Below are 19874 nucleotides of genomic sequence, written 5' to 3'. Positions count from 1 at the left end.
TTTTCTTGTGCATCATCAGCAAGCAGACTTACTGAATTCTTTGTAGTGACACCTGTGTGGTGTCCCCATTGACTGGTAAGGTGCTACAAATGTTGAAAATTCCTAATTCTGAAGAACCTGGAGTTTCACAGGTGGGAATGACGGGCTCATTTGGTCTCTGGTGCCTTTATTTTCAGAAGAGACTTTTTGGGTGAATCCTCGGTCCCTTTGTAGGGGTTTGCAGTTGATTTTGATCAACTTTTTAAGGCAGACTGAATGCTGATGTATGAAGAACGTTGTGTTTTCATGCACGACTTTGTTACGTGCTGCAGAAAGGGGGCTGTGGTTGTGGTTCGATACATGGCTGCACAGCAGTGGGCGAGGGACGTGCCCTGGGGAGGGTGTTCCATCTCCCTCTCTAACCCATAAGCCCACCGTACAGCATCAGTGGAATGCATGAAGGCTGTTCTTAGTGTTCCCAGCAGAACAGCTGATTTCCACTGAAGAAGGAGGAAGAAATTGAAAAGGGAATAGAAAGAAAAGGAAAAAAGGTGGTGAGGTAGAATACAAAAGCTGAACATGTAAAAACGAACATCAGGCTCCTTTTAATTTGTTCCCCCTCACATTTTTGAAAATGTCTTCACACTGGCTTAGAAAAGACCGTGTAGAAGTATGACATGGAGAAAGCATTAAAAATAAATACAGGGAAAACATCAACAGCAACCAAGGTTGGCCTTCATCTAGGAAGCCATGTGAGAAGGGAAAGACAGGAATGAGTAAGATGTAACTGTATAACAAGAATAGAACTGTCAGCTGAACATAAAACTCACGAATTTTCCTGGTCTCCTGCTTATCTAAGAAACATTTATTTAAGGGTCCAGTAGGGAAAACTGAAGTTAGTATCAGATTTTTTGTTAATAGTTAGGTGCTTTTGTTAAGCAAAGGTATTTTGCCTCAAGGAAGCTAAGACTTAAGCAGAGGTGGAGCCCGAGCAGCACTCCTACCACCAGTGACCCTCAGAGCGAAGTAGTGCGGTGGAAGGAGCAGCAGGGAGGCAGGAGCTGAACCAGGGCTGCCTCTTCTGCCCCCTTCTCTTATATTTCTCTTATGCCCGTTCCTGTATCAGCATGCTCTGGACCAATTGAGTGTATCGTACTACAGTCGATCAGTTGACAATAGTCAAATAGTCTTCTATTTCTTAAAACCAGAAACAAGAGGGGCCCATGAAAATAATTACATCCCAATCTTATTTCAACCACTCTTTGATTTTTTTTTTTCCTTTAAAATGTGTGTCTATTGAACTCAGTTATTGCTGAAGGCAGGGAATGAAGAAAACATGATCTGTTGACAGCTGGTTACAGTTTGGTTCACATAAAGTGCTCTTAATCCTTGCAACAGCAGTGAGAATTATGCATTAAAGAAATGGACTGTATCATATGCAGGACTAGTAGCTAAGATTGTAGCTGAGATTGCTCAGTACTTCCTTTTATTATAATAATAGCTTTTATTTCCCTAATTGCCTATAACTTTGCTCAAATGTAATCCTGTGGATTGACACTTGTCATGTAAAGCTTATACCTCAGCTGGAGTTACTGAGTTGAAATTTTCAGCAACAACAGTTTAGCCACTTCCAAGAACCAGATTAGGGGAGGAAATCTGTTCAGTGCCGTTTAAAAGTTTTATGGCAGCTCCTTTTCAAAATGAGCATATACATATAAAGGAATCCAACTGAGGCTGCCCTTGTAACCCTTATTTTGGCTTTTTCCAGCTGCTGAGCATCTGACTTTCAACCTTGACGTTGTTGTCTAGTACTTCATGTTGGTGATACTATGTAATTTCACAGTGAGTTCCTGCAAAAGCATAGATTTGATCCGAACGTACAGAACACAAATTGCAGAGAAATAAAACCGTCCGGTGCTTTTAAACGGAACCTTGGTTTTATTTCTGCAGTTCTCCTGCTTTCCTTCTAATGAACATGAATCTATCTCTTAAATACATTTATCTTTGCATTAAAATCTGTTTCTTTCTACTACAACGTAGTGCTTATGCAAGTGTTCCTGCTGTTTCTTGTCCTGCTTTTGGCTTACATCTGTATATTAGGTCTTTGGGGAAAGAGCAAAATAAATTGACTGCAGCTGTTTTTTCAAATTTTGGACTATCTCTGAGAAGTGTGTTTCTCTCCTCTTATCACTCATGCCTGCCTCTTCCATGAGCTTGCTAATCACTTTGTTTCTTCATAAGAATGGAGTATTTCCTCTGTCATCACCCCTTGACAATGCAAATGGTATGGAATCGAAACCCGAACTGTTCTGTGTTTTGTGCCAGCAATACTGGCAAGCCTTTCCAGAGCCGCCTCCTGGAAATCAGATGAAAGATCGGATTAAACTACTAAACCTTCACTGGCCATGGAAGTTTTGGTTAGTCCGAGAATCTGTCTCTGCTCTGACTTCAGACCAAAACATGTTCCCTGTAACTACAGGATAGAAAGTGTTTTTCTCATAGCAGTGCAGATAGGTCAGCGATTAATTGCTGCATTTCCTGACTATTGGTACTGCAGTAAATTTTTTTAAATACTGTGCATATGGTATTGACAAACTATATATCTAAATATAATCATTTCAGAGTCATATTAATTAAATCTGTTCAAGTTTGGCAGATCAGGCTCTTCCTCAGCTTGTTTTGAAAAATTAGAAAGTATTTGTTATGCCATCATCAGGTTAAAATAAGGCAGAACTGAGGCTGAACACTTAGGAGCGTAAAAATGTGGATGCACACCCCTCAGATCTTCCAAGCTGTCCACAATTAACTTTGATACCTTCATCTGATCTGATGTACTTTACCTGTATAAAAGGCGAGGTATATTTTTTGAAAAAGCCAGATTTCACACTTTGCATGAAAAAATTTGACAAAACAGTTTTGCCTAATATTGCTTATAATCCCTTGCTTTTTTGCTAACTAATGTATTGAGGAACACAGAATACAGAGTGAAGTGTCAGAAGGACGTAAATCCTTGAGAAGATTAAATTCAAGAAAGAAGTTTTCAAGTGCATTTTAAACTCAGGTCTCCAAAACTCATGAGTCACGAGCACTGGTCTTACAGCAGAGCCTGCGTGTGTGTTGAGAGCAGAAGAATCAGCAGAGTTTCTCTAAAGAGTTTTTGCAAAAAATCTCAAGAAGAAAGAGATCATCAAACCTCTCCCCGGAGTTTGTATGATGAGACTGTAAAGACAACACTAGATCTACTAGAATCAATGAGAGCATCGCCCTTGGGACTTCAGCAGTAACATTTATTCCTGTCTTGAGGTTTTGTTCTCAGGAAGGGAGCAGTAGTGGTTTTTATGGAAGGAAAATGTGAAAACATGGAGAGTTCCAGATATTCTGTCTACAGAAGCTATAGCAATAAGGCGCTAAAGTAACTAGAGAAGAAAACAAAAGTCTAAAGGCAAAATGACATAAAAGCACAACCAAAATAGAGGTAATAAAATGAAAGGGGGGTTAGGTTTTTTTGAGCATTTCTTTGTTACTGTCCTTCTTGCTAAATGCTCAATTACCAACCTTACAGGCTGAACCGTGTTAATCAAAAAGAGGTGGTGGTTAGCAGCAACTCAGCAGTTGTGTGTAAATAGAGGTTTAGCTATTGAATGACAATTAAACGCTTTTAAAAAGTAAATTTCCAAGTGATGAACTCAGCCTCATGAGGGCTGGAAGGAAAATAGTAAAGCTGGATTCAGCCACAAACCACTAACTGTAAACAAATGACTGGCAGCATATCTGCTTCCTAAAATACCTTATTAACGCCCTGTCTTTAACTCTTCCGTCATGGAACAAACTCACAAAGACCTACAACAAAATGCTGAAACCTTTCAGCTTCTGAAACAGCAGATCTGGAGAGTGCCTTATTTTAAAGGGAAAACAGCGAGCAGTCTAAAAACTGGATTATTCGCTTACATTCCATTGCTGCCTTATATCCTTAAGGTTAAACTTCACCTGAGCAGTCTTGACAAATTTTGGGTCATGATCTAAAAACAACGCAGCCTAACGTGTGGCTGATGTCAGCGAGCGACGGCCGAGGAGGGCACAGCCCGGCCAGAGCGGCTCGGCTCAGAGGGGGGTCCTGGGGGTCCCAGTGCGACTGCAGGCTTGCTCTTCTGGCGTGAAGTTTGGGGGGGTTAGCGTTTCTCCCACTCATTTTTTCAGGCTGTGAAGTCAGGGGAGCCGGTGGGGGCGCAGGGGGTTGTGCGGGTTCCTGACAGTGATGCAGCGGAGGCTTTTCCTCCCAGAGCCAGAAGGAAGAGGTGAAGCCGCGGTTCGACGATGAGGCAATGATGCTCCATGCTCGTCTCAGGTCCTGGATTCATCCCACCTTCCCTCCGTCTCATAACCGAAGCTCCTATACTGAAATCCTCATTACCTGGGGAGATTTGGGGGGACAATGAAGTCTGTCTCAGGAGGTACACCTCCCTCTCCATGGCCTGGAGGACCCTGGGCCGAGGGGGACCGGGAAGGCAATACTCATGATAAGTACCCAGGTGAGGCAGGTCCAGGTCTGTGAGTCAGGAGCACCCTGACCACGAAACGGGCTCTGCAGACATTTCCCTTCACCTGCATAAAGGAGCGGAATTAAGTATTTAAGGTGCAGCCTCATGTCTTAAACCATTTTGATGAATATTCCACCTTGAATTTTTTTTCCTAAGGCTTTAATTACAGTCAAGAATGGCTGTGCTACCCACTGCAGTTCCCTTAGACCCAAAATCACAGAGCATTACATTAAAAAAAAAAAAAATGCTACGCACTGATGCTTAAAATTGAATGTCTTTTTTACTTACAGACACTAGCAGGTGTTGAGCAGGGGAGAAAAAAAAAAAAAATCATGTACCAGGATAGTAAGTATGGTAGGGATAGAAAAGAAATGTGAACAGTGCTCACACCTCAGCTCTGTTGTGCCAAAACCCAAGCCCCACACAAGCTCTCTCCTTCACTCCCGTTTGATGCCCCATTTCAATTCCTGCTTAACTTCTGACCCCAGCCCCTCTTGGTCAGGCCCTCCGTGCCTCCCGACCACTTTGTTTTAATCTTTCATACCTGACCTTATCAGGAAATGTGCTGGATATAACATGTAGCTGTTTTTAAAGATCCAATAAGCAGAGGCCGATGAGGACAGTGATGGAAGATGCACAACCTACGGAGAACGCCCCACGCCTCTGCCCCTTTAATGCTGATCCTGTAGCCCCACTGATTCTTCTGTCACTGTAGAGTACCCCAGGGTCTCATAATGTTCATCCTTTACATAAATTATAGAAACATACTCACTTTCCCTTTGGGAAGCGAGAGAAAGAAGCATTTTGATATTTTATTTTTTTTTTAATTGGTGGTGTTAGAAAGAGCTGCTGACGTGCGCCTGGGAAGAGAAGCCCTCTGCTGCGGCACTGAGTTGGGAAGAGGGAGAAGGCACCCGAGTGTTTCCGTGCTGTCCCTTGCACACTCTGCAGAGGTCCTATTTTCTCCCTTGTAGAGAAACCCTATTAAAAGATGATGATTTGATATGGAGGAGAGCCTTGTCCTTTAGGATATGGATTAAGATCACCAATTTATTTCTATGCTGGGCATTCAACAGATCTCAGAATCACAGTGTAACGATTTAGTCCTATCTGAACTTCCCTGTGCCACTTGGTCAACCCCAACCCCCCCAGTCCCTGCAGAATACACCTCATTTCAATATGCCATCCGTTTTGTTCCTACTGCAGACTTTCATTAGCTTACTCTTTATCTGCCCTGAAGTGTGTAATGATAATAGTGCTGCTTATACAGCTCCTTTCATTTTCAAAGCATTTTACAAACATTAACTAATTAATGAAGAAGGCAGAGCATCAAATAAAGAAATTTTTAATCTATTGCTGATCTGATATAGACAGATAATATGATTTGTTCACTACCTGAGCAGTTCAGAGGTGGACTTTAATTAATAGTGCTGGCCAATTTTACTGTCACTGATGATGGCAGAGAGAAAAAAAAAATCAGTTTTATGTTTCTCCTACATGAGGTACCTTTTTTCAATTGAATTCATACTTCAAGGCTTCATTTATAATTAGTTCCATTGAGTGGGAATCCAGGAGCACAATATACTGATTTTCACAGAAATGAAGAAATTAAGATCCACACAATTATTTCCAAATCATCAAAATCTATGGATTTGACATTTCAGATGAAGAAATAATGTCATAGTGTTTTGAAAGCTACTTTTGTGCAATTTCATGCTCTACAAAAAATCCATTTGGATACAGAACTGTAACACTTTGTGCACGCATCTCACTTTTTGGTTGATAATAATGGTTCAGCTTGGGGTTTTCCATCTTTGCTTTCAATGACCACCTGCCATCATCTTCTGCTGAGGAGCAAGAGAAACTGCCAATTTTTAACCAGAGTTAGAGTCACACGATCAAAGTAAAATAACTGGGGCGGGGGGGGGGGGGGGGGGGGGGGGAATCTGTTGGCGCTGCGATATGGCAGCAAAAAAGTGGTCTCTCAACTTCTCTTTGCAAATATTTATTCTCTGATTCGTGATGCAGTAAGAGGAAGAACAAAAGAAGATTATCAAACGGCATTTCTTGTGGTGGATTTATTTATAGGTATTCAGAAAAAACTGAAGGGCTTGAGATGCCAGCACTGGAATGTGCAACTTTTTTGTCTCCAGAGTTACGGCATGTCTGTGCTGGTTAACCCGGCTGAAACCACGTGAGGCTGCTGAGCGGCGAAGTCTTGTTCTCCATCCAGAGGTGATTCTGTTGGGAATAGTTTTGCAACCTTTTCAAATGTGTGTTGTCCAGAGCAGACAGAGTATGAACAGACCATGGAAAAGAGATGAATCATTCTGATATTATAAAAATAGTGCAAGACTTACTGAGTCTTTAAAAAAAAAAACCCAAACCCAATCCCCCATTTGGTTTGAATTAATGTGTGGGTTCCCATTACTCACGGCTGCTGGCAACTGCTGGCAGAGTGAATTGCAAAAGCATGGGGGACGTTAGTACTAATTATTACTGTTTATTCAAATGCTATTACTGGAAGAATGCCTTTTGGAGAGTGGCAGTAGGCATGGGCAACGTGAGCTGCTGCTTGGGGCAGCAAGTGGGTCAGAGCCATGCCACCTGCTTTGCCTAATGCAGAGCACTGGATAGCCAAGATCGGGGTTTGTGGGGTAGCAACTACTGCTAGGGAAGGGGTTTCTCCAAGGAGTAGCAGTTGCTGGTCCTAGTCCAGCCATTCTCCTCCCCTAGCCGTGCCAGCAAGCATGTCTGTTCTGGGACCTTCCGCCCCTCTTCCTCTCCCAGCTCCATCCCTTCTCCTTTTTGTGCTCTTTGAACAGAGCAGCAAATTCTGGCCTTCACCCGCAGGGTTGCCAAACCCCGTCTTGCTAATGGGATCACGAAAGCTTGAGCCTTATATATAAATACAAATAATTTTTTTATATGATAATTATATTTTATATATTCCTTCCATTCTGTTACTATGCTTTTAGAAGGATTCAGCCCTCCAGGATCTGCACTGCATGACTGGAGTGACCAAATGCACAACAGCGAGCAGTCTAAGGCATGCTGCTTATTCATAGATGAATCAAAGTTATTTAGCAGATATTTGTGAATAAAGAATATCTTCCAAGGCGAGGTTCTCATCAGCAATTCATTAGCAGTAATGGGAACCTGATTTGTGACTCGTCTCTGCAGTAAGTGACCGAGTCGCTTTGAGCTCTCCCCATAGGGGTGGCCTCTTTGGAATGGTTTTTTGCTATGTGAAGATCAGGTTTTGTTTGTCTCTATATGATATCTGAGGCAGTATATTTCATTCTTCATGGCAATATATCCACCACTTTAGCAGGAGACTCTAGCTGCAACCAAAAACCAGTTTTAGAAATAAAACTTTCTGTCCCAGGATTACTGCAGTAATGAAGAAAAGTTTGAGACTGACAAGCTTGAGTCAAAGAGATCATTTCAGAAATGGACCCAGAAAACTTCTCTAAATTCTTTTTAATCTGGGTTGGGGGGAAGAGGCTTCTATATTTAATTTAATTCTTGATTTATGTGCAAATTGCTTGGCAAACAAGTTTATGCATTTTAATTACATTTCTAATGAAAAATATTTGCAGATGCACCTGTTTTCATGGCAAAGTGTAGACTGGGCTTGCAAAGCTAATATATATAATTTAGTAACTGTCGATTCAATGGTTTTGGTAGAACAGATATTGCTGGAGGAGAGAATGCTGTCACGTAATTTTTTTGCTGATACCAAGCTGCACAAGACACAGAGTGGCTGGGGCTGGTTGTTTGGGGGGACCCCAAGAGTAAAGCAGCCTGTGTGATGCATGTGACAGCAGAAACATCCCACAGTAACACAACAGGGCTGTTTTCTCTAGGCGTGGGGGGCTCACCGAAAGAGAACTGTTGATGCAAGCCCCCTAGTTCATGTGTGCAGAGACTTGCCAGGTGTATTTCCTTGCTGTTTCACCATGAGAACAACGGTTTTTGAAATATGTCATCAGTGTTGGCTCAGCTGGTTTCTGACTTGTGCTTTTCTTAGCAAAATGGTCCATGTGATGCCCCAGCTGGAGGCTGACAGTTTGACCCATATTGGTCGATACTTGACCCTAGGCAAAATGAGATGATGGGAAGTACCTTGTGCAGCGAGGGTTTGTTCCTACAGGAATCTCTGGGTGATAGGTTTAATTTTTACTGGTGCTGTATGATATGAGTTTTGCAAACCATGCTTGTTTCTGTTATTCAAAAGAAAATTCAAAGTAAAACGCTTAAATTAATGTTCACTGTTTATTTCTGCTTCATTATTTAAAGTGTTTATTCAGTACCACAATTTAGTCTTCACTGAGCTTGCAATGCATCTTGTATAGAATCACGAGAACTATAATATAACATAAGCAAATCTAATGCTAAATGGTGCTTGTTAATGGTTGAAATTATAGTTTAGATCCTGAGAGTATAAAAGCATCGTGAGATCCTTTGCACTTGGATATGGGTTTTGGAATTCATGTTAATGTTGATGAAATTTATGCTCAGGGATCTGGGAGAAAATATGCACCGTGAAAACGGGATGTCTCGTAGCTGTGCTTCACCACAATGCGTAGTGCTGAAACGATCCCCGCCTGTTGCAAGCCTCATTCAAGGCACAGTAATTATAGTAATTAATGGCATTGTAAAGCACTACTTATTTTTAGTAGGTGTAATTGCCAAGGATGATTCTTTTTAAAATGCTTTGAACTGCATTCTCTGTCAGTAAGCACAGAGGCTGTCAGATATTCTCTCCTAATTGAGAAAAACAAATCAGTCATCAAAGTCAAAATTCTTAGGAAAACTGGAGGCACAGTTCATGCTAAGAAGGGACTTGCTCACTCAGGAGTGACATTGATTGATTTTTAATGCGTCTGCTCGTGAAGTAAGATACTGTTTTAATACCTGAACAAGGCTGTGACAAGCAATTGTGACAAGTGATGTACAGAGCTTCCCCCGTCACCCAGGTTCAGCTCAGATTGTGCTTGCAGGGGATAGCCTGAGCTTTCTAAAGATCGGTCCCTGACAGGTAAGGATCCTGTTTTCTTTGTGACAGGCTTGTTTGCTTCCTTCAGAAATGCACTGCAAGAAACTCTTACCATTTTTTTCTGCAGCTTAAATAGAATAAATACAAGAAGAACAAAGGAAATATCTAGGCATGAGAATGACTTTTGGTTGAACAAATTGGTTTCACCTCTGCAAAATCAAACAGAAGCATTGTGATTTTCTGTAGCATTTAAATGGCTAAGTAACACACAGCGGGGAAAAAAAAAGTAAAACCAGCTAAGTGAGGAATATATGAAATGATGACGGCAGGTATCCCAAACCCCAGGAGGCTTATGAGGAGAGAAGCAGTGAACAAATCCGAAAAACACAAACCCCCCCTTTCCCATTGAGTTCCAAGACAGCTGATTTTGAAGGATAGAACAGAAGGTCAGGGTGCCACAAAACATGATTTAGTAAAATAGTACAGGAGTTAAGTAAAGAAAGTAGCTATTAAAAAGGAATTAAACCCGAGAACAGTAGAATCCTAATGACACATACTCCTGGGGTGTGGATCCATCACGGTACTATCTCCATCAGTAGACCTGCCAGAGCTAGTGGGTGACAAGGTCAACAGTGTTTCATTGCACCCAAATCCAGGGTGCAAACCACCCAAATGCAGCGTACCATTTCCTGGCGTTTGAAGCCCATCATCTATCGCAGAGTATCTACAGCATCGATACACGCTTTTACAGGTGCTGAGGGCTAAGTCCTCAGCACGGGGTCGAATCACCAGAACCTTGCTGGCTCGCAGGACACTAGCCCTGTGCCAGCTACCTGAAGACTCAGCTTTAAATAAGGGGCGTTAGCTAAGAACCGAACGATTAAATGGCCATATATGACATAAAGGTAGTCACACCACACTGGTTTTATACCAGAGTAATTCGTCTGACTTAGAGAAATGTCTCCTGGTTTTTCACGTGACTATAACTCATCAAAAGAGGAGCTGCTGCGTGGTGGGGCAGAGACCAGGCTGCAGAGCATGGGCTGGTTTAAACTGGGAAAGTTTAAGGGCAGTGCAGAGCAGTCTTTGAGAAAGAAACCACACAAGTCACAGTGAATGGGCAACAAGAGTTTTGTGGGAATAGGTATTTACCGCGTTTGACTCCTTCTTCTTTTGTTTCCTTTTTAAAAGGTTAAGCACAAAGTCTGGGCAGGTCTGCCTGGAGAGGATGGGGTGGGCTGTAGCATGGAGCAGGTGGGAAGTGTCGGTGTTGGCGCTGTCAGGGAAGCCAGCCCGCCCCGGCTGCAGGGCTGCGGGGAAGGGCCGTTTGCTGCGTGATACTCCAATTTGTTGCGTGAAGCTCCGATTTGCTGCGTAATGCTCCAATTTGTTGTGTGATGCTCCGATTTGCTGCGTAATGCTCTGATTTGTTGTGTGATGCTCCGATTTGCTGTGTGATGCTCCGATTTGCTGCGTGATGCTCCGATTTTCTGTGTGATGCTCCGATTTGCTGCATAATGCTCCGATTTGCTGTGTGATGCTCCGATTTGCTGCGTGATGCTCCGCAGGGAGCAGCCACCAGAGGAGGAGGGCTGTGCTGCAAATGAAGCCCCTGGGTTTGCTCAGCCAGCCACCTCCGACACTGTTCTCTGCAAGTTCTCCCAAACATCCATTGACACAGTGGCATGTATGTCCAGCTAAGCTGGAAGAGCTCGCAGTCAGTGGAGAATTCAAAGCATTTAGTTTCAGCATGCACCGAGTCCAAAGGTGCTTTTCTCATTGCCTGTTGGGGTTTGGGGTTTTCTTTAGTTTTTTGGTTGTATGGGGGTATTGTGTATGTGTGTGTGTCTGTGGTTGTTGTTGTTTCTCAGAGGAAAGAAATCTGTCTCAGCTCACACAGGTGTTAGTATGTGGACAGAGTTAGTCTCAAAGCAGCCATGTAGGCTGACAGACTAGGAGCCCTTGTGTTGTTCTGCTCCGCTTCTGGTTTAATATCCACACCTCACGGAAACCCAGACACAAATAATGAGGAGGCGAATGGCAAACGCATTTGTGTCAATATTTCCATGTTCTGATGATTTCTTGAACAGGACTTTCCATGGCTGTGTTTGCAGATCAAATAAAACTGCAGGGAATAATGCAAGTATACTAATGTGCTAAAAGCGATGGTCAACAAGTAAGGGCTCAGCACGTGTGCATTTTAATGAGGTGTTAATTGAGAGCAGGGTGAAGGTAAAGGGGAAGCTCAGAGAGGTAGTTTGTTGGATTTATGGAAGCCAGAACCATCTAAATGCTGGGACGTCTAATACAGAATAAGGACAAGTTCAGTTCTAGTTTTTCCTTCTTCAGGCTGTTATAGTTACATTGGTTGGAACATTTGTAATTGATTTACTGAGAGCTATCACTCCAAGTTCAAAAAAACCAGATGGGTAGTATTTAATTGCTGAAGCAGGGCCGCCCACATATTTACATATAGAAAACGAAGGAAGCAAAATATTCATTCTGACCATGTCCCATTCTTTAATCCTCCAGTTACACTGAAAGTTTGTCTGGTGCTTTGTTCCCAAATCACATCGCAAAACACTGAAGTCATTTTACAGCCTTTCCTTTTCCCCCTGAAGGAGTGTGGCAACACCATACTTCCATGTTTCAAGTGTTTCAACCAAGGAGAAAGTCATATGAAAGGCTCTCAAAAGTGCTACTTTATCTCTGTATTCACTATTCAGGCTTGAAAGCAAACCCTTTTTTGGCTGCCTCACAGAATAAAATATTTAAAGACATGACTTTGATTTCCTACTTTAAATAGAAAACAAAAGCACTGTTTTTAAGACGCTAAATCACTTTTTACTCTGATACTGCATTAGGCTCACTAGAGACTTGTGTCTGTCTCAGTTTTCAAAGTGCTGCGAGAGGTTTTAGTTTTGTAATTCCTCTTTGGCTGAATCCCTTATTCCCTGCTTGGAAATGTAGTAAAGCTGAAAAGTCAGTCCTGTGATAGCTGGGAATATTCTTGTGGGGTTTTTTCCTGCAAAACTGGCGTGCATGTAGCTAATGGGCGGGTTTTTGTGGTGCCCTTAATCTACATCTGTAAATTGAAGTGAAGCACTGATTTTTTTGCAGGGGGGAGTTATTTTTTTCCGCAGTGTAAGTCTCTCCCACATCTGCTCGGTCAGGGATAAAACTGACCCATAGGCTCCGGCTGGCAAAGGGCTGCAGGAATTGGGCGCTTGTATGACAAGCAGATGAAGAGGAATCCCTGAGTGGCAGAAAGCCAGCATCAGTATTTTACTTACACGATCTCCTGGGCGATAATACCCTGAAGAAGAAACAAATGTAGCTGGAATAAGCATAACAACATTTGCTGAATTATTGCCAGCCTGTACTAACTAAAGCAACTCAGAACTTTTTTTATAGGAGACCCAAGGTCCCCTTCCACCTGGCCGTTACTGGGGGGGTGCAAGGTCCCGTGTGATGTTAGGATCAACTTTGTCCCTTTATTCTGTCCCAACCATGAGCAGGTAGAAAACCAACAACACTTTCAGCCTGAACCAAAGTGTCACTGGAGGGGCTGCGCTTTGTGCAAGCTCATCCTGCAGGGCTGGCAGGCACCCAGGACCCGCAGCACTGGTGGCCCAGGTGGCTACTGGGTGTGGGCTGGCTCGGTGACAGCGTGGCTCTCAAATGGGGCACCTGAGCCCCCCTCAGCCCCCCTCAGAGCCGCTCAGCTTGTCCTGCTCAGGGGCAACGCTCCCACACAGCACCACGGGGGGTCGGTGACCGAGCATCCTGGTAACGCAAGGTCTGGGTTTCTCTTTTGTTCAGTCTGGGTGAAATCAATGGCATTACTGAGAAATGTAATACAGTTCAAAAGTTGCTTACTCCAAAAGCCTGTGGAACTTAATAGAATAAAAAAAAATAATTTTGTTGCATAACAGGTTTTGACCCACCTGTAGAATTCTCTGGCAAAAAAGTTATTCCCCATTTCACCAGTTTCAGGAAGTTATTTTGAAGTTGCTATTTTCTACAAAAACTTGGAGCGCTTATTAATAACCACAAAGGTAACAATCAACAAGTAGAATAGAATATGGGTAGATACACCAGCAGGAAAAAAACCCCAAGCAGAATGAGCGAAGGTTCATAACTCTTTTTCTCTCCCACATTACTCCTGCAGCTGCCTCACCTAGACCCCCCCCCTGCACTCTGCCTCTGGTCCGAGGGCATCCCAACTTACTGTGGTGTTAGCAGCTGGCCTGGAAGCAAACCATTCATTTCTTTAAACAGCCAATAGCTTATACTGTTAAAATGGCTTTTTTTTTTTTTTTTTTTTTTTTTTACTTACTTTCTGTAATCTGAAATTCCAGTATTAAAAATTTAGAAAACCTCAAGGTTCAACATAGTGGAATATAACTACAGGTGTGCTGGAGACTGGGCTTTTGACACCATTTTGAATAAATTCCATTAACGTTTTCTAGGTTATACTCACCTACAACATGCAAAATCGTGGTATGCCAGGATCTGCTCTGGGGAAGAAAGGGTTGGCCAATAATAGATTTCACTTTTTGAAAATGAGAAGAAAAAAAAATATTCATGAAACGTGGTACAATAATAATTACATGGAATTGGTGTGCAAATGATAATGTGTGATTGAATACCTCCTTTACTGGAGATTCTACTACTATGGTAACAGACAAAAAGCCTAATATATTCTGACTAATCAGGATTGATGTTAATTAAAGAAGAGTTCAAGATAATGACTTCTCATTACTATGTGATAGCTAGAAATAGATTGTTCTACCTCTAGGTAAAATAACCAATTAGATAACTTCTGGTTTTAAGGACTTCTTTTTTGAGAAGTCTTATCTCATCCTCTGTTCTTTTTCTGTTGTCAAAATATTAATATGTACATGTCTGATTTTTATCGCTGCTCATCTAGATGTACTTCTTTCAGTGGTTCTCAGACTGCATTATTCTTGCACTTCAATGGATTTATTTTTTCCTGTTGCTGTAAGGAAAGCACAGCTTATTGGTTAAAAAATAAACACAGAGACACTAGGAATAAATCCTTGGTTTATACACTGGAAAATGCAGATAATGTGAAGCAAAGGCAGAGTTGAATCCCTCACAGAAGTGGTAGAGATTCCTTCGGAAAAGGAAAAAAACCCTTCAGTTTTGTCTTTCCAGTTATTTGACTGCCCTGATAGCAGAACTCAGGGATGGTAAACCCCCCATTTGGGAGGTGTTGCCCATTTCTGCAGATAGTAAAAAGCAAGAAGGCAAAAAGCCTCTGAAAAAGCATTGGCTTTCCAATCTTTTCCTAAAAGCACCGTGAGCGGTGGTTTCAGCATCATCACTCACGTTTCTCATTGGTGAGGGCGTAAGGAAAGCAGGAGCCCCTCCAGAGCCTAGGTGCTGATGACCTGGCACCAGCAGAGCTCCTCGGCTAGGAAAGCAAAAGAGGCTTCGTTTCAGTGACTGGTTCCACCAGATTTCTTCTTTTTCCTGTTCTGCCTTTCTTGGACACTAGATTTTTTTGAAAAGTTCGAGAGCCAAGGGCATTAAACAAGGTGGGCTGCATCATCATGAACCTATAATCATCCTGAACAGTCAAAGGACGCAGGCTGAGGTTCTGCCTTCCTCTGCGCCCCTCCCCAGGGCGACCCCAGCACTGCAGCGGCTGGTGCAAGGGCAGATCGGGAGTCACACTGGGTGGAATTAAGCTGTTGTAATTTTGAAAGAAACATTTAAAAATGATGGTTTGGTGATACTAAGCATATAACAAATGCTTTCTGGAAGCACGTACAGTCATTAGGGCTGTGCAGAACCAAATAAAACTGAAAACTTACTGGACAGGAGGTTTCACTGAAAACCAGGCTTACAAATTGTTTGGAAAATCCGGTTCAAGACTTTAACAAGCAGGATGAGCTTTGAGAGAAAACGAGCTGAATTTTCAAAAAACATAGTGTTTCTTGGGGGGTGGGGTGGGCGGGGGATCGTTGTAATTAAACTACAAGAGCTTCCAGGACACTGCCTATTACTACACAGAATACATTGGCTTTGTTTAAGAATTCCTTTGAAATCAGAGATTTATTCAAACCCAGAAATACCAGGTGATGCTTAAGGTGCACAGATACATGTGAAATAAAGCAAGAGGTGGTCTGCTGCAGTGCATAAGGAAAACAAAACCCATGATCACAACAAAAAGGCGATGGCATATGCAAATAGCAAAGGAAAAAGACTGATGAGTTTACCTGTTCCTGTTTGTGCTTACATAAAACTGTTCCTTACAGTATGTCCTTCACCGTTTTGTTTTGCCTTGCTGTAAATTCCACTAGAAAACTCCGATAAGCAGGACCTCATGAAGCCCATGCAATCTATTACAAATGGTTGGAGAGAAATTGGTTTAGAAACTATTAATTTGCTTAAGAATGAAATGGAGTGAAGCACCAAAACACTAATGGAAACAGAGTTTGTATTAAGTGTGGAAATGTAGCAATATGTCTTTCAATATAGTGTATAGATTAGAAACAGAAACGTTCTCAGACAAAAGGGAAAATATGTTTATGTTATCTGTAAGGATAGAATAAGTAACCATTTGCATCAAAGGAATTAATGAGTTCGCATTGTATCCCTGGATTCACTGTGTTCCATGATACAGCTGCTTCGAACTGAATAGCAAATGCACTGTTCCCTAAAAGCAAAGCAGAATTTGTTGCCACCTGAAATAAATCTAAAACGTTGACTAACTACTGTCAACAGAAGGCCAGTGGCACACAGCTGAGACATTAATCACACACAAATTCTCCAGCCAGGTCTTTATAACGTTTTACAAAATTGGGCCAAGCTATATAGGGATGAACAGGGCCCTTTCAAACTCACCTGTGTTGCTTTTTAATAAGGATGTCAGTGTAGACTCTTCTAAATTGGATGATGAGATAGCTCCTTGAGTTTGCTACTTTAACTCATTTAAAGAAAGTAGAAACTAGTGTGTGGGAGACATCTGGTGACATATAGGGATTCCAAAAGCACTCGAGAAGCTTGAAAATAATTTAATTATCCTTGTATCACACTGGTTTTCCTCCTGAGCTCCTGGGAACTGTACAGTTACCATTGTGTTCATCCTAGAATATTTAAGGCCCCTGCCTAGCAAACCCTTGGTTTACAGTGAGATTTCTGTTTTATCACATAAATTATTGTCATAGATTGAAGATCTAATGGAAGTCTTTTCAGCTTTCACCAAGTACCAAGGAACATGCATCGTCTTTGATGAAGAAGGGGCAAGTATAAATGTTAGGTTACAGTCATTACCTGACCGGGAGAAAAATAATTAATGCCATATTCTGTACCAAGAGAGCTTCAGAACAAACAAGAAACAGTTGGCTTTAATGAAGAAGCTGAAGCAAGAGAAGGTTACTTAGCAAAAAGGTGAATTAAGGTGCTGTTGGAAATCTCATTAGTGAAAAACAGAGTCAGACGATGAAATAGAAATAACAGTCCACTAATAACTTGCTTAAGTTACTTAGGTGAAAGAGAAAATCATCTTCAGTGTATTTCTTTATGAAAGAACAGCTCAAGCAATATATCCCAATTTCAATACAGTCTGTTTTGTTCATAATACGCTTTTCTGATTCCAGATTAGGCTTTTCAGCAGACGAGCAATAAGCACCCTGCTGCTCCTGTGTTACCACTCCTGGCAAGACACAGAATGTCAATAAGGACACTGCCTCCGAAGTGCCGCAGCGAGGAAGGAACTACGGCTGCCTCGTGTGGAGTACGCTGAGTTAGAGCCGGTCCGTCCCAGTAGCTGCTGACAATCCAAGCAACATGTTACTGGTAAGAAAATTAGGATAACCCAACTAAGCCATGATTTCCCAGGAGCTGCTTGCCATCAGATTGCGGCATGGGATTGTTCCTGGGTAAATGTCCTCAGTGATGTCTTCACACCCAGACTTGTTGTGTCATTCTGTCCAACCATGACAGTGAGTTTATTTTTCCAAAGCTTAAGAGCTTAGCAATTTCTTTTTACTTTTTATTCCCTCCCTCCATCTTTCCCTTTCTTCTTCCTGTTATTTTCAAGCACAAGGAATGATTCGTCTCCCTTCTTTCTTGTGACTTTCCACCTCAGGTGAACTAAGCAGAAATGGAACCATCATTTTTTGAAGAGAAGGGGTGTGATGGAGATTTGTGGGGTTGGTCTTTATCTTCAACATGCTCTTGTCTCAGTTGCAGTTTCCTAGAAGCCAGCGTATTCTTCACAACATTTTCACAGACATAGCTTGCAATTTCCCTTTTCACATTATTGATTCCAAGCATTTCTTGGATACATCTGTAGATGTTGAAAACACTGAAGTCAATAGCAAGCTTGGGTAGTAGAGTGAACAGCACTAGAAAGGACCGTAAACAAACTCTAACGCTGGTCTTACAAACCAAGAATAGAACACAGCGATAGCCCTCATCTCTATTTTATCTTTCCATGCAGCAAGAAAACTTAGCATATCTGAAAGCAGTTAATGAAAGCAGTATAAAACTAAATCTACTGTGGCTTGTGGCCAGCCAAATATGCAGTAATAAGCCTGTTAAAATCAACAAAAAGTACTTGGAATTGGCCAAGAAGCATGCTACTTTGGACGGACTGAAGGGTTGTATGTAGAAAAGGAATGAGACCAAAACATTGCATTACAGGAACAATGCGATAGTGGAAAGAAAAGCAGTAGGGCTTCGGCTATGATTTTTAGCTATGTTCTTTAATGCAGCAATTAGAATGGGAGTCAGGAAATACCTCTGTAATCGCTGACATGATCTCAGGCAAAATGCTTGCCATCTGGAGTTTTGGTGTTCCTACCTGTAAAATCTGAGAAACACCTGGAAATTCACAAGGGAGAGGTGTTATATATAACATCGAGAATATGCTGTTCAGAAGGGCTCTGCCTATGGGCCATATGTGATTCTTCACTCATTGGCCCAGGTCCTTCTGAAATTAAAGATTAAACTAAACCCAGCAGCTCAGATTTTAGTCCCTCGGAATTGTAAGGGTCAGGAAGCTTTGTATTTGAGCGTGCAACTGCATGTAGAGCTGGAGGGAACCTAAAGAAAAAATAAATCCTTTGAATTACCAAGTCAATAGAGATGTCACGTGCTGTGGTTTTGGCCTGCTTAGTTATGCGGGGTGCGCGGAGTCCTGTCTGCTGTCCTGGGAAAGAGCTGTCAGAATGAGTAGAAGATAGTCTACAATGCTGTATAATGGAAAGATTTGCCAAACTTGTCGTTATTTTTCCCCTTTTGTTTTGACCGTCTTCAATAACTTGCAGTTTTCAGAGGACCGGGGAAGGCACTCTGAAATGTCGATACTGGTGTTTCTCTGTCCCAGCCTTGCCGTGCTGAGCAGGAGCAGCATCGCAGAGCGGTCTCTTGTGCTGAGTCGTGCTGCCGAGTCCCACTGATGTGCTGCAGTGAGGACAGTTTTCTGCCATTCATTCCCTAAGCCAGAAAGAAAAGAAAGTGATTCTGGCTGGTGCCAGAGTCCCATATGGAGAAAACTCTGTGGGAAATTTCTAAAGGGTGGTAAGGAAAAAACTTAGGATGAGCTGATGGGTTCACTGCTGTGGCTGAAGTTATCAAAAAAACCCCAGTCTTAGTCCCTGGGTGTACTTCGGGAATTCAGCCGTCCATTTATCCAGCTGAATTAAACTGCTGAAGCTCCGCTGATTTCAGGAGAATTGATGAAGATGTGACAATTTGCCTTGGCTGATGAGATGGCCTGGGATACTGCTTTTGATGCTGAGAGGGAGCTCAGTCTGCTGAAAAAAGAGCTGTCAGCATGTCGTAGTGTTTGTAGGATTCGTTGCATAATGTCACTTCGAGAGACGGTAAGGGGAAAAGGAGCCACCGAAAAGCAGCGGCTGTGGGCAGCAGGCCAGAAGCAATCATTTCACTGCCGTACCCATTAAAAGAAAAAGGGGGGGGGAAACATCTGCGGCAGCTAAATTGGTATAATAAAGTCAGCAGACGAAAGCAAAAAGATCAGAAGAAAAGAAACACAAAACATAGAAAAATGAAACTGGAGAAGTTTAAACGTGCTTTTTATTTCCAGAAGTTTGCAATGGAAGAGGAGGGAGGAAGATATTTTATTAAAAAAATATGAAGAGTCGAGACTGTTTCCTCCTCCTGAGAGGAAACTGCTGGCAGAAGGAAGCCAGAGCTGTAGCACAGAGTATTTCTCGACGCTCCCAGCCATGGGGGAGAAACCCTGTGACAAGAGAGACCAGGGCATGGCTGGGGCTGGAGAATCTCCAGCGAGGTGCCATGATTTCCACCAGTTCTGTTTCTTTTGCCTTTAGGGTGACACTTTTTAAAAATGA

The 19874-nt window shown here is 42.3% G+C and overlaps 1 long non-coding RNA gene across 1 annotated transcript in view; it reads left to right on the top strand.

Moving 5' to 3' along the window:
• The window catches only part of LOC121083130, a 29261-nt gene that overhangs the window by 4478 nt on the left and 4909 nt on the right, over window positions 1–19874 (top strand). Inside the window, exon 2 of the long non-coding RNA XR_005826244.1 lies at window positions 17151–17349. This is a non-coding gene — a long non-coding RNA (uncharacterized LOC121083130). The remainder of the gene's footprint in view (window positions 1–17150; window positions 17350–19874) is intronic.

Source organism: Falco naumanni, chromosome 2 (genome assembly GCF_017639655.2).
Source record: "Falco naumanni isolate bFalNau1 chromosome 2, bFalNau1.pat, whole genome shotgun sequence".
NCBI lineage: Eukaryota > Metazoa > Chordata > Aves > Falconiformes > Falconidae > Falco > Falco naumanni.
This window is presented reverse-complemented; position numbering and strand designations above follow the sequence as displayed.